At 36.3% G+C, this 14,685-nt stretch overlaps 2 non-coding genes across 2 annotated transcripts; both read right to left on the bottom strand.

Moving 5' to 3' along the window:
* Nucleotides 1–6,426: 6,426 nt before the first annotated feature.
* On the bottom strand, nt 6,427–6,498 carry Trnaq-cug (transfer RNA glutamine (anticodon CUG)). The gene has a single exon. It is a non-coding gene; the product is annotated as a tRNA-Gln (tRNA).
* An 8,053-nt stretch (nt 6,499–14,551) lies between these two features.
* Trnaq-cug (transfer RNA glutamine (anticodon CUG)) lies at nt 14,552–14,623 on the bottom strand. The gene has a single exon. It is a non-coding gene; the product is annotated as a tRNA-Gln (tRNA).
* Between the last annotated feature and the right edge of the window lie 62 nt (nt 14,624–14,685).

The following is a 14,685-nucleotide window of genomic DNA, read 5'->3' as shown; positions in this document are numbered from 1 at the left end:
TGAAGAAATTGACGCTGATTATAGATCTAATGATATTTTACTGACCGAGTTTAAAAAAATGATTCGATTGCAACCTAATAAATTTCAATGTGATGTGATGAGAAAAATAATCGACGAAACTTCGATGGATAATTTTCTAACTTTGTGGCGTCCGGATCATTTGATCGTTGCTAGCAGAAAAATTGTTCGCGATGTTATTCAGGAAATATTATTCAAACTTCATTGTGATAAATTTCCAACGTTGCAGGTGCCGTTGTGTTATAGGCCAACTGATACTAGGAAACAAAATATTAATGTTACTTTGCCATGCGGAGAAGAAAAAATATTAGTTTTGAACGATATTATTTTCGTTGATATTAATCTTGTCAATGATGCAATAAACGCAGAAAGATCGCCATGGAAACTCGGATACGCAGCAACGATACATTCATCACAAGGATTAACAGTAGATGGTCAAGTCTGGATTGTCGATGATAGAATTTCCTGGTCAAATTTAGTTTATCTAGCCGTGTCTCGAGTAAGAAAATTATCTCAGTTAGGTAGAATTAAATTTCACATTAACGACGATGGTGGTAATTGAGTATCCTTTGGTATTATTTGTAATTCTTCTTTGGTAAATCCGCGTTGTGGCGCTAGTGAATCTAGAAAATAAATTGCTGGCCTTCCTGATGATCTTGTTACAGCTGATATTTTATGTGTCGTAACACTCCAAGTTGGATCAGTTGCTCTTTTTCTTCCTCCCTCGGATTCTCCCTCCTTGTATAAATATCTAACCGTGACACTACCTAGCACAGGTGGAATAGTAGAATCTCGCTTTAGTGGTATTTTTGTCTTTGTAATTGCAGTTGCGGGCTTCATTGATATTGTTCGTGTTACTTCGTTATTTAGTGCGTTAATCACGTGAGGTAATCTTGTTACCCAATCGTGAGATCGTTTATCTTGGATAAATTCTCTCGCGTACTGATATCCGAATAATCGTTCTGCAAGAGTTTTATTGAATCTCTCAACGATAGCTTGATTGTGATGAACACCTACAATACCGCGACGGATTTTAACATTATTCTTTTTCATCAGTGAAGTAACCGCGCCAAGAAATTCTCGACCTGGATCAACCTGGAGAAGCTTCGGCCATGTTAATGGAGATCGTGAATAAATTTCGCTAAACGCCTTAGCAATATCTGTTGCTGTTTTATTCGATAACGGTTCCGCTTCCTTGTATCTGCTAGCAATATCAACAACCGTCAGAACATATTTGTATGTAACTCCGTCAACGGTATCGTAAGGAAGAAACATAAGATCAGCCTGATGGACTTCATTAGGGACGCTGACAGAGAAACTCGCATATGATATTTTCTTAGGCGGAGGAAGATAAATTTGCCAGACTGCTTGCCTCGATAGCCACGATTCAGCGATAGATTGCTTTACTTTTGCTGCCTTAGCAAGTTTGGCTATTGCTGATTTTCCTCGCCAAAATCCTCGCGGAGAATAATATATTTGCTCCATTATAAATTACCAGCACCTAGTACTAATTTACCTTTCATTGCTCCTTTTATTAACCAAGTTGCCAATTTCTCTTTGAAATTTTTATCAGGAATAGCATCTATTGCGTGAATTAATTTAATATCAGCAAGATGTCTTTGTTGTAAATCTCCGCTGCGATATGCAAGATCGTGATAGTAGCATGCGTTATCGATAGCGTTTACTGGATCCTCGCCAGGATTTGGTTGATTATTATCGTTAAGTCTTATATCTAGCCTTGTACCAGGTCCGCAGTAATTATATCCTGGTAGATGCTTCTCTCCGGGATATTTCGCCCAGGGAGCTCCAGGCAGATTTGTTAAGGAGGTTGCGATGTCTCCTCCGGTTCTACTTTTTTTTTTACAAATCTAAACTTAATTGTTCCACAAACCGCGCATTCTCCCTTAATTGCATTCCTGTTGTTGCGTGTAACGACTTCGATTGGATTTATCGTAGCAGTTCGAGTGCGACACTTAACACAATATGAATCCATAATATTCTAATAACATGAATGTAATTGATTTTTCAGCCACAAAGAAACGCGAGCAAGTAAAGCACACCGAGGCATTACCAAATTCGATAAGAATGATAATCATTGGACCATCTGGTTCTGGAAAAACGCAATTGTTGCTAAATTTGATAATGAGATGGCTAAAATGGGATAAATTATACTTGGTTGCGCCATCCGTTGATGATCAGCGATGTTATAAAGTACTAAAGGAATTTAGCGATAAAACTGAGGATGGCACAATAGAATTTATAACGGATATTAATGAAACTCCATCAGTGGAAAATTTAGACGGTGATACTAATAATCTTGTTGTTTTCGATGATGTGATGCTGGATAAGCAAACTAACCCAGCTAGGATATTCTCGCGTGGCCGACACAAGAACACCGATGTAATTTACGTGACGCAGCGATATACGCAAATTCCAAAGGTAATTAGAGATAATTGTAATATTTTATCAGTTTTCAATGGCGTTGATACTCACACACTGAGAAATATCCATCAAACTTGGTGTAATGGCGACATGGATATAAATAAATTTAAAAATTTCTTCAGTCACGCTCAAGCGACACCGCACGGTTTTGTCACGATTAATCTTCATGATCCGCGTAGTAGGTATCGAGTTGGTCTTGATCAGATTTACTCATAAAATTGCAACCGGAATTTGCAATCACAAACAAATTTTACCACCCCCCCCCCAAAAAATGCTGTTTTTTTTTATGCCTAAAAATGCACTTTGGGTTGAAATTTTGCGGATTAATTTGCGCAGGAGGGTTTATTTTTGAAATCTGAGGCTTCTACGGATAAATGTTTGGTAGGAGGGTTAAAATTATCTGAGCCACCTGGTCTGTACAACTTCCCTGCTGCTCGCCATGACTACCCTAGGACAGCAAAAGACTGTCCCAAAACACCCTCAACTACCCATGATACATGTAGGCGATTAAATAGAACAAAACCAAATGAAAAGACAGCGATCTGTAAAATTCTACCCTGTATAATTATCGAGCAAGATCATTAGAGTTTATTCTTTTGTTGATACTTGCTGAAGACCGTCCCAAAACACACTCATCGACAGCAACATTCATATTTCAAAATATCTTTAAAGCTTCTTTCTTAAGTCTTTAATATGACAAAGAGCAGCTGAATAATTACATCCTAAGGGTCCTATCTTTATATTTGCAAAATTCTTGAACCAAATTATTAATTTTAATTGGTTTGATAATGGCAAGAATTACAAAAAAATAAAAGTAAAATCTCCTGTAAAATCTTTTGTCTCTGATTATTTTCAGTTTTAGAGACAAATGTTTTAATGGATACAAGGTAGTTTTAAAGCTGTTTTTTGTTTTTGTTTTTGATATATATAAATACATTCAAAGGTTAAGGTTCCGTACATTAACAATGCAAATTAAGTATTTGAGAACAACTGTACACTAAATCTAATAATTCTAATCGCAAGTAAATACTTTTATCATGATACGAACATGATTTTCCACAGTTTGATTATTTGGGGTTTTTTTTGCGGCAAAATAACACCTGTAAGGAATGATTAATTGTTTTTAATGTCATTTTACCTATAAACTTTTTTATGTGCTATTGATGTTGATCTGAATTATTTTATTTTCGCGGGAGCTTATGTACAATATTATCACAGGAAAAGAAAGACGTCTGTGAGGTGCGTCAAAATGGGTGACGTACAATACAATCCTTACAACCAGGGTTCGTCCGATGAATACTCGTTAAGAAGATTACGAGGGAATATATCATTGTTATTTCTGATCCTTACTTTGCTAAAATAACTAATGTTTCCAAGTAATGAGAGATGACACTAAGAAGTAGATTTCTTAAACTTTGAAGGTAAATACTTCAGTGCGTCAAAACTGGGGTTGAAAAAGATGGACCACCCTGTTGTTGTGGATGCGTTTTTGTTTTCGTAAGGTGCTATAAATCGCTTAGATCTTCGAGAAAGCATATGGTTTTAGAGACGATTAAAACTGTGTTGCTAACGTACACCTTAAAAAAGGGGAGTGAAAGAGTTATCGACATAAAATGAATGCCGTAAAGGAAAAAAATTAGAAATTTAGAGAGACACGAGATGGACAACAAAGACGATACTGATAAAACTTAGTATTTACATTGTTGCAGGACCAAATCTGTATGAAAACAGCAGTTGGAATGATGTAATTGTAAAGTTCAAAAACAGAATATACAAAGTTTGTAGTAACTGACATTGCGTTTGTCATACGACAAACTACGGAATCAATTCAGTTGTCGGCAAATCGCAAGATACAATAACGCAGAAGGAAAGTAGATCGAAAAACTTGCAAGCAACCATTTACAGCTTGCATCAATGAAAATTAGAAAATTCTTGACTAGAATTATGAATGTAGCACTTGCAAGCAGTCATTTACAATAATGCAGAAGGAAAGTAGCACTTACAAACTGCCACGTACAATTTGCATCAATGAAAATACAATATACATTGATAGAATTATGAAAGTATCATTTGCAAGCAGCCATTTACAATAATGCATCATAGAAGATTAGGAAATACACGCATATAATTATTTCGGTAATCCCCCTCCATATATGCCTGCCATATTTCCGACAACGTGTGTGTCCGATTTAGATTTTTAACGTAGCTTTAAAATAAATTCAGTTATATCGCTACGATGCCTGCAATGTGGCAGTTTATAGTGATGTCTAGCACTGGGGCATCATGCTGCAGACATGTAGCATGATGTTCCACCCAGACACATTATCCTGACACCAGGCCGAACAGTCCTAAAACTAACCTCTTAATGCTGTGCGACTAGCGAGGCTGCTGTTAGTACCTTTTTTGTAAGTCTTTGGTATGATGTGGCCGGGGATCAAACCCACGATCTCCCGCATCCGAGGCGGGCGCTCTAACCACTAGGCCACTGGAGCGGTTCGACAACGCAAGCTTTCAATTTCTAGGTTATCCTTGTCCTTTGACGATAAGTGAACAATTAAGAAAACAAAGTCGTAATTACAAAATTTCTAAGTGCAAAAATCGTAATGTAGTTGAAGAGGATTTAGATAATATATAGTTGTAAGTACGAATTACTGAGTTGTAAGTAAGGGGCTGTAAGTCGCTTCTTCTTCTTCTGTACATTCGCCTCCTGTTCCACATGAAACTTTGAGAAAAGTATTTGAATAAAAATAAAAAACCTAGGTTCCACCGAGATTTGAACTCGGATTGCTGGATTCAAAGTCCAGAGTGCTAACCATTACACCATGGAACCTATAGGTTACAACGGGTCATCTTCTCAAAACTTATTAGTAGGTTGTAGTATATGCGTATTCTTTACTGTTTTGCTAAAACATGTGCATGAGGTAGTAGGAGCGAGGCGATAATACTCAATAGGAAGAGAGCTATTCCAGTATCCAATGGCAAGGACATGCGCAAACCGCAATATGTATGTGTGTGACGGGTTCGCACACACTGGCTGCTGAATGGAAAAGTAAAAATAAATATACACACATTTGGCGGGAAACGCTTTACAACGCAGGTTTGTTCTTTTCCTATCACCATCATATACGTGAATCAGAGGAATAATTTAGCGGTGAGTACCCTGTGGACACCAACTTTTGGTGTCCGCAATATAAAATGTTTCCATCAAGAAGGTTTATGCTTTGAATCCGTGTCCATAACGCATTAAATTGGAATACACAGAGTGGGGGGGAGAGAGAGAGAGAGAGAGAGAGAGAGAGAGAGAGAGAGAACAACTATACAAGAAAAAGATCATATTTGTATAACAACAATGTGATCGTAAAGTGTACCTCTTAACACTTTGCACATTAGTGACATTTATAATAAATGTGTACGAATACAGTTTCTAAGGTATCGAGTGCTGGTCAGTATCAGTGTTGTCATGGTAGAGGTCACATTATAGAAAAGGGATTCGCTATTTAAAATCGATATCGACTAATATATGCATATATTGATAATGAAACACATATAGTGCAGTGTAATTGACTCCTCGCCTAGAAAAGTGAGAAAGAGGTAACGGTCCGCAGCCAATATCAAGACATAAAGGAAATGTGTTTACGTTGCGCAATTCTTTAATTGCAATTAATAAATCAAAGTCGAAATTACAAGATATCTTTGTTTTCAAATCGTAATGTAGTTGCAAAGAATTTGCGAGATTCCCCTTTTTAAGTGCGAATTATTGAATTGTCAGCAAGGAGCACTAGGTTGCAACTCTATTGCGAAACTAGATTCATATTTCGCACTAACCCATTTCCAAGCAATACTGTATGTCGTTAAATAGGTACATACAATGTATCCTCTCATACTCGCTTCTGCTATTGTACATTTGTCTTCTGTTCGACATAAAACTTTAAGAAAAGGTATTTTTAGGATTAAAAAGATAAACTTAGGTTCCACCGAGATTTGAACTCGGATTGCTGGATTCAGAGTCCAGAGTGCTAACCATTACACCATGGAACCTATCGATGATACAGGGTCATATTCCAAAAACATGTTAGGAGGTAGTAATATATCAGTATTATATCAGCTTACCGTTGGACTCCCTTGTGTTCATTTATATTACCGATAAGGTGCATTCATGTTGTCAGAGATTTCGTCTTACTTTATTGATAAAACGTTACACTCCTGTAATTGTAATACACACAAACATACACACACACACAGATGAATATGTATATATATATATATATATATATATATATATATATATATATATATATATATATATATATATATATATATATATATATATATATATATATATATATATATATATATATATATATGAAAATAATAAAAGTGTATATGAAGATTAAAAGTGAAATGCCTGAAAGATTAGTACTATTACGTTCGAGTGGAATGTATGTTAAATTAGTAAGATACATTGAAATATCTTAAAGTGATTAAATAAAATGAAATTATGCTGGCTAATTTAAAATCAAGTTATAAAGTTCACTTATGACTATCAGGCTAAATTTAGGCAGATCAATACTCTATATATAAATAATGATATAGTATGTTTTTCCCGAGATTTTAAAGTTCTAAATATGTCATCATTTAACCATCAAGGCGATATTTCTTCTATATTCCTGTCTACGTGAAAACCTCAGAGTCTGGGACTCTGTCTTGAAATCATATCCAGATGAGTTTCATTAGGAAGCCCATTGAAAATGACATTATTTTATTGATGGAATTTAAGTCCTTTTACCGTCTTGAGTTTGGAACACTCATTACTAAAATTCGCACCTGACTCTTTGGTGCGGAATTGAAAGCACATGTTTCAAACACATACTGGTCCAGAAAATGCCGCGGCTCATATCCTTTCATCTGCACAAAAGCTGACATCCAGATTTCATCTATACCGATAAATATAGGTTTCATCTATACTTATAAATGTAGGTTTGATTATGAGCACTCACAATCTTTAAGTTGTTGAATTTTAAATATCATGGTGTTTACATAGGTTTACTATGGGAACTGAATTAGTACCGTGAGTTTTGTGGACTGAACACATTTGCTCGTGAGATGCCACAGGCCACTCTTGCTTTGGCAATTCTGGCATTTGTCTCATCATCGCTTTGGACTGCACGCGACTGCTACTGCCAAGACAGGTGATCTTGTCCACTGCCAGGTGGGTTTGGCCATTCACGGTGATGGTATCCTCTTGGTAACCAAAACAATAATTTCCTTTAACTTCGTCTTCGGCTGTAGTCTCCTCAGATTGAAAAACAATCCGGCCCACCGGCATCTGATATCGATATCATTGTCCTTACAGTATGGAGCGCTGGGCGATATCGGTACCGTAATGGCAAAAGATCACGTGATAACCAGCAGGCCGCGCCTTTTAAATTCTCAATTTCGAGGTCAATCCTATTGATCACACCTTGGAATATATGCCGATAACTGCAGTCGGATCACCTCACCTGTTTGCGAAAGAAGGATTGTCCGAAAAATTGCGAATGCATCTAACTACTTTTTCATTCGTAAGCTCTAGGTCAATCGTACAGTCATTATCTTCGTAGAAACTGTCGAGGTAGTCCGAATAGATCAGGGTTTATTTGTTGTTTCTGAGACATTTTCAGCGAACAAAATTAAACATTTTTTGTAAATTACTGCGAAGACTTGAAAAATCCGAGGAAATATGGAAAGGTCGTTGAAAAATCCAATGACGTATGGTGAGGTCGTTGAAAAATCCAAGGGCGTACGGAAATTTCTTTGAAAAATCCAAGGGCTATGGAAAGGTCTATATATGTATGAACAAACAACCATGTACAGCGATTAACTGACACTTACATAGAGACAGAGCTGATGATCCTCCGACAATATGAAGAAATTGTCATACTTCATTTTAGCATCGAGCTTGTTTTATTTTTAATTTGTAACTCAACAATTGTGACAATTTATTCATACTTTGTTGAACTAACCGGTTTTCAAACTATGTTGTATGACGAAATAGACACACATAGGGATCATATTCGCTTCAATTTGCATACACCCACCTCATCTTTCGCATTAGGATTTACAAAAATAAAATAAAGTCTTTAAATTAATGTAAATAAGAAAGAACTTAAAATAATATTCAAGGTTCCACCGAGATTTGAACTCGGATCGCAGGATTCAAAGTCCAGAGTGCTAACCATTACACCATGGAACCATTGTAGCATGTGTCGACAAGACACTTGTAAAAAGTGTCTCCACTGTTCTAGGCCAAGTTCTGACAGCGGCCATTTAGGGGCCATGTTCTGATGACTTATGTTATTAGCAAAATCGCTAATTTTACCAGCCAACCAGATGAAGTCTTACACCTTCGCGTTTCGGAGACTGTGCGGTGTGCTAAAGATCGTCGTGGTGGGCCGAAAGATTGGAAATTTAAAATTTCTGAAAGCTGCATTTCCATTGGCTAATTCCAAAATTAGTAGAATATGACCTCTTAGAGGTCGCTCTCAGATCTTCACGTCAGACAGAGGAGATTTGAATTTAATCAGATTGCCCCAGGCTTGTATCTATCAGTGTACATAGTTGCCTTATCTTATGTATACAGGAAGTGTAACTATGCAGTGGGAACACGTCACGAGTTGTAATTATATTGACACCAAATATGAAAAGAACTGTAACCCGACTGGGAATATTCTTATTCAATTTTTAGTAGGCAAATGAAGTACCTTTGTTGTTTAAGGTATAAAGTACATTCTGATTAACTTTTGTAAAAGAAACATCAAAGAAAACGCTGAATGTGGCTCTAAATTAACTGATTATGATAATGGTATCGATCCACATCTGAGAAGTGTAGATACATGTTCATTATTAGAATTTAGATAAAATTAAACAATGTTACATGTAACTGAGAGATGTGAGTCTTTAGTGTAGTTTCCCAATTTCACCCAGTAATACATACTAATCATCTGTAAACAATATTCTCTTATACATAGTTTTTTATATTTCTTCTATGAAATCCACTAGTAGTACGGAAAAGGGTCTTTTGTCTCATTCAATAACCTATGGGTCCCCGGACACCCATTCTGGCCTCTAACCCTTTCATAAGCTATCCACCACGCGACATATAGATGTTTGGATACTTTTTCTTGATTTTTCTATGACGTCCATATGGCTTTTCGGATGTCTTCCCTGCTCTCATACGTAGAACCCTTGAGTTGGATCTGTATTCAATATATACACTGTACAAAAATGCTCACTTTTCGGAGAATTTATTTTGCGGGCAATAAAATAAGTTCCTTGCTCTTGCTATGAGCAAAAACCCATGAAAATGTTTATATTTTATTTGCTAATTAGTTATATCTGATACATTGACCCTCACAAAACTATTTTATTTATGAACCTGAGATGAAATTCTACATTTGGCCTCTTTCCCTAATGTAATTGTGCCTTCGAACAATGGACAAGGTATATTCCATAATTTAAATGTCTTAATCACTCAGCAAAGAGAGAGAGAGAGAGAGAGAGAGAGAGAGAGAGAGAGAGAGAGAGAGAGAGAGATTCACAAGTAAGTTAGTTTCTTCACAGAATAATAGAAACCACTAGCCAATTTCTGACTGCAGTTGTAAGATATCTGAGCAGAAAGTAACAGCTACTTTATAAGTATGCAAGTCCGTTTAATGTGAGTTATAGGCCACCAAGTAGTATTCCTCAGAGAAGACACAAGTCTCGGTTTTAAAAATTAAAGCCACACAAGTACCAGTTTATTACTTTGTGAAAAATGGGTTCATTATGAGAAAATGGCGGCAACCGATGCACCTGCTGGTGAAAGTGTTGTTCCGAAGGCATATGGACAGGACATGCATAGTATAGCCCATAAAACCCCTTAAGCTGGTCATTTGGTGTCAGTAAGACTTATCACAAGATCCTGAATCGTTTTTATTTGCTGAAAATTAAAGTGATGTTTTGAAGTACCTTAGCTCATCTTACACTTGTCAAATGGTAGGAAATCCCAATCAGAAGATATCTAAGGCACATCTGCAACCTATTCCTGCATTTGACCATTTGACAAGCCATCTAATAGAAAAATGGTAGACTCTCGGTTCTTTACCTAACACAAAGTCAAGCAAGCAACACTTGTTGACCATAATGTATGCGTCCTCAAGCTTTTCATAGCCAATTCCTTTAAAGAATATTAAAGCAAAACGTGTTCTAAAAGTTTAGGCAATGTTTTAACACTTGTTTGCCTCCCCAAATCTGTCAGCAAATTTTATGTTTGATTATTTCCAACAACGTATGCAGGAAGTAGACATTCAATAGTTTAATTTTTCTATCTGTCACCCTGAAAGTAATGGGGCTAGCTCAAGACTGTCCGAAAACTCTCTCACCTACCCAGGATACATGTATACCATTATATTGAATCAAACCTTATAAAAGACAGTGATCAGTAAAATCCTGGATTGTATAATTATCGAGTAAGATCAGGAGAGTTTTTTAAAATATATAGTGTATCCCATATTGGTAATTATCACCAAATAAAAGACGCCATGACTACCCTAGGACAGCAAAAGACTGTCCCAAAACACCATCAACTACCCATGATACATGTAGGCGATTAAATAGAACAAAACCAAATGAAAAGACAGCGATCTGTAAAATTCTACCCTGTATAATTATCGAGCAAGATCATTAGAGTTTATTCTTTTGTTGATACTTGCCGAAGACCGTCCCAAAACACACTCATCGACAGCAACATTCATATTTCAAAATATCTTTAAAGCTTCTTTCTTAAGTCTTTAATATGACAAAGAGCAGCTGAATAATTACATCCTAAGGGTCCTATCTTTATATTTGCAAAATTCTTGAACCAAATTATTAATTTTAATTGGTTTGATAATGGCAAGAATTACAAAAAAATAAAAGTAAAATCTCCTGTAAAATCTTTTGTCTCTGATTATTTTCAGTTTTAGAGACAAATGTTTTAATGGATGCAAGGTAGTTTTAAAGCTGTTTTTTGTTTTTGTTTTTGATATATATAAATACATTCAAAGGTTAAGGTTCCGTACATTAACAATGCAAATTAAGTATTTGAGAACAACTGTACACTAAATCTAATAATTCTAATCGCAAGTAAATACTTTTATCATGATACGAACATGATTTTCCACAGTTTGATTATTTGGGGGTTTTTTTGCGGCAAAATAACACCTGTAAGGAATGATTAATTGTTTTTAATGTCATTTTACCTATAAACTTTTTTATGTGCTATTGATGTTGATCTGAATTATTTTATTTTCGCGGGAGCTTATGTACAATATTATCACAGGAAAAGAAAGACGTCTGTGAGGTGCGTCAAAATGGGTGACGTACAATACAATCCTTACAACCAGGGTTCGTCCGATGAATACTCGTTAAGAAGATTACGAGGGAATATATCATTGTTATTTCTGATCCTTACTTTGCTAAAATAACTAATGTTTCCAAGTAATGAGAGATGACACTAAGAAGTAGATTTCTTAAACTTTGAAGGTAAATACTTCAGTGCGTCAAAACTGGGGTTGAAAAAGATGGACCACCCTGTTGTTGTGGATGCGTTTTTGTTTTCGTAAGGTGCTATAAATCGCTTAGATCTTCGAGAAAGCATATGGTTTTAGAGACGATTAAAACTGTGTTGCTAACGTACACCTTAAAAAAGGGGAGTGAAAGAGTTATCGACATAAAATGAATGCCGTAAAGGAAAAAAATTAGAAATTTAGAGAGACACGAGATGGACAACAAAGACGATACTGATAAAACTTAGTATTTACATTGTTGCAGGACCAAATCTGTATGAAAACAGCAGTTGGAATGATGTAATTGTAAAGTTCAAAAACAGAATATACAAAGTTTGTAGTAACTGACATTGCGTTTGTCATACGACAAACTACGGAATCAATTCAGTTGTCGGCAAATCGCAAGATACAATAACGCAGAAGGAAAGTAGATCGAAAAACTTGCAAGCAACCATTTACAGCTTGCATCAATGAAAATTAGAAAATTCTTGACTAGAATTATGAATGTAGCACTTGCAAGCAGTCATTTACAATAATGCAGAAGGAAAGTAGCACTTACAAACTGCCACGTACAATTTGCATCAATGAAAATACAATATACATTGATAGAATTATGAAAGTATCATTTGCAAGCAGCCATTTACAATAATGCATCATAGAAGATTAGTAAATACACGCATATAATTATTTCGGTAATCCCCCTCCATATATGCCTGCCATATTTCCGACAACGTGTGTGTCCGATTTAGATTTTTAACGTAGCTTTAAAATAAATTCAGTCATATCGCTACGATGCCTGCAATGTGGCAGTTTATAGTGATGTCTAGCACTGGGGCATCATGCTGCAGACATGTAGCATGATGTTCCACCCAGACACATTATCCTGACACCAGGCCGAACAGTCCTAAAACTAACCTCTTAATGCTGTGCGACTAGCGAGGCAGCTGTTAGTACCTTTTTTGTAAGTCTTTGGTATGATGTGGCCGGGGATCAAACCCACGATCTCCCGCATCCGAGGCGGGCGCTCTAACCACTAGGCCACTGGAGCGGTTCGACAACGCAAGCTTTCAATTTCTAGGTTATCCTTGTCCTTTGACGATAAGTGAACAATTAAGAAAACAAAGTCGTAATTACAAAATTTCTAAGTGCAAAAATCGTAATGTAGTTGAAGAGGATTTAGATAATATATAGTTGTAAGTACGAATTACTGAGTTGTAAGTAAGGGGCTGTAAGTCGCTTCTTCTTCTTCTGTACATTCGCCTCCTGTTCCACATGAAACTTTGAGAAAAGTATTTGAATAAAAATAAAAAACCTAGGTTCCACCGAGATTTGAACTCGGATTGCTGGATTCAAAGTCCAGAGTGCTAACCATTACACCATGGAACCTATAGGTTACAACGGGTCATCTTCTCAAAACTTATTAGTAGGTTGTAGTATATGCGTATTCTTTACTGTTTTGCTAAAACATGTGCATGAGGTAGTAGGAGCGAGGCGATAATACTCAATAGGAAGAGAGCTATTCCAGTATCCAATGGCAAGGACATGCGCAAACCGCAATATGTATGTGTGTGACGGGTTCGCACACACTGGCTGCTGAATGGAAAAGTAAAAATAAATATACACACATTTGGCGGGAAACGCTTTACAACGCAGGTTTGTTCTTTTCCTATCACCATCATATACGTGAATCAGAGGAATAATTTAGCGGTGAGTACCCTGTGGACACCAACTTTTGGTGTCCGCAATATAAAATGTTTCCATCAAGAAGGTTTATGCTTTGAATCCGTGTCCATAACGCATTAAATTGGAATACACAGAGTGGGAGAGAGAGAGAGAGAGAGAGAGAGAGAGAGAGAGAGAGAGAGAGAGAGAACAACTATAAAAGAAAAAGATCATATTTGTATAACAACAATGTGATCGTAAAGTGTACCTCTTAACACTTTGCACATTAGTGACATTTATAATAAATGTGTACGAATACAGTTTCTAAGGTATCGAGTGCTGGTCAGTATCAGTGTTGTCATGGTAGAGGTCACATTATAGAAAAGGGATTCGCTATTTAAAATCGATATCGACTAATATATGCATATATTGATAATGAAACACATATAGTGCAGTGTAATTGACTCCTCGCCTAGAAAAGTGAGAAAGAGGTAACGGTCCGCAGCCAATATCAAGACATAAAGGAAATGTGTTTACGTTGCGCAATTCTTTAATTGCAATTAATAAATCAAAGTCGAAATTACAAGATATCTTTGTTTTCAAATCGTAATGTAGTTGCAAAGAATTTGCGAGATTCCCCTTTTTAAGTGCGAATTATTGAATTGTCAGCAAGGAGCACTAGGTTGCAACTCTATTGCGAAACTAGATTCATATTTCGCACTAACCCATTTCCAAGCAATACTGTATGTCGTTAAATAGGTACATACAATGTATCCTCTCATACTCGCTTCTACTATTGTACATTTGTCTTCTGTTCGACATAAAACTTTAAGAAAAGGTATTTTTAGGATTAAAAAGATAAACTTAGGTTCCACCGAGATTTGAACTCGGATTGCTGGATTCAGAGTCCAGAGTGCTAACCATTACACCATGGAACCTATCGATGATACAGGGTCATATTCCAAAAACATGTTAGGAGGTAGTAATATATCAGTATTAT

The sequence above is a fragment of the Sinohyriopsis cumingii genome, chromosome 17, assembly GCF_028554795.1.
Source record: "Sinohyriopsis cumingii isolate HCF-2022 chromosome 17, ASM2855479v2, whole genome shotgun sequence".
Lineage (NCBI taxonomy): Eukaryota > Metazoa > Mollusca > Bivalvia > Unionida > Unionidae > Sinohyriopsis > Sinohyriopsis cumingii.
This window is presented reverse-complemented; position numbering and strand designations above follow the sequence as displayed.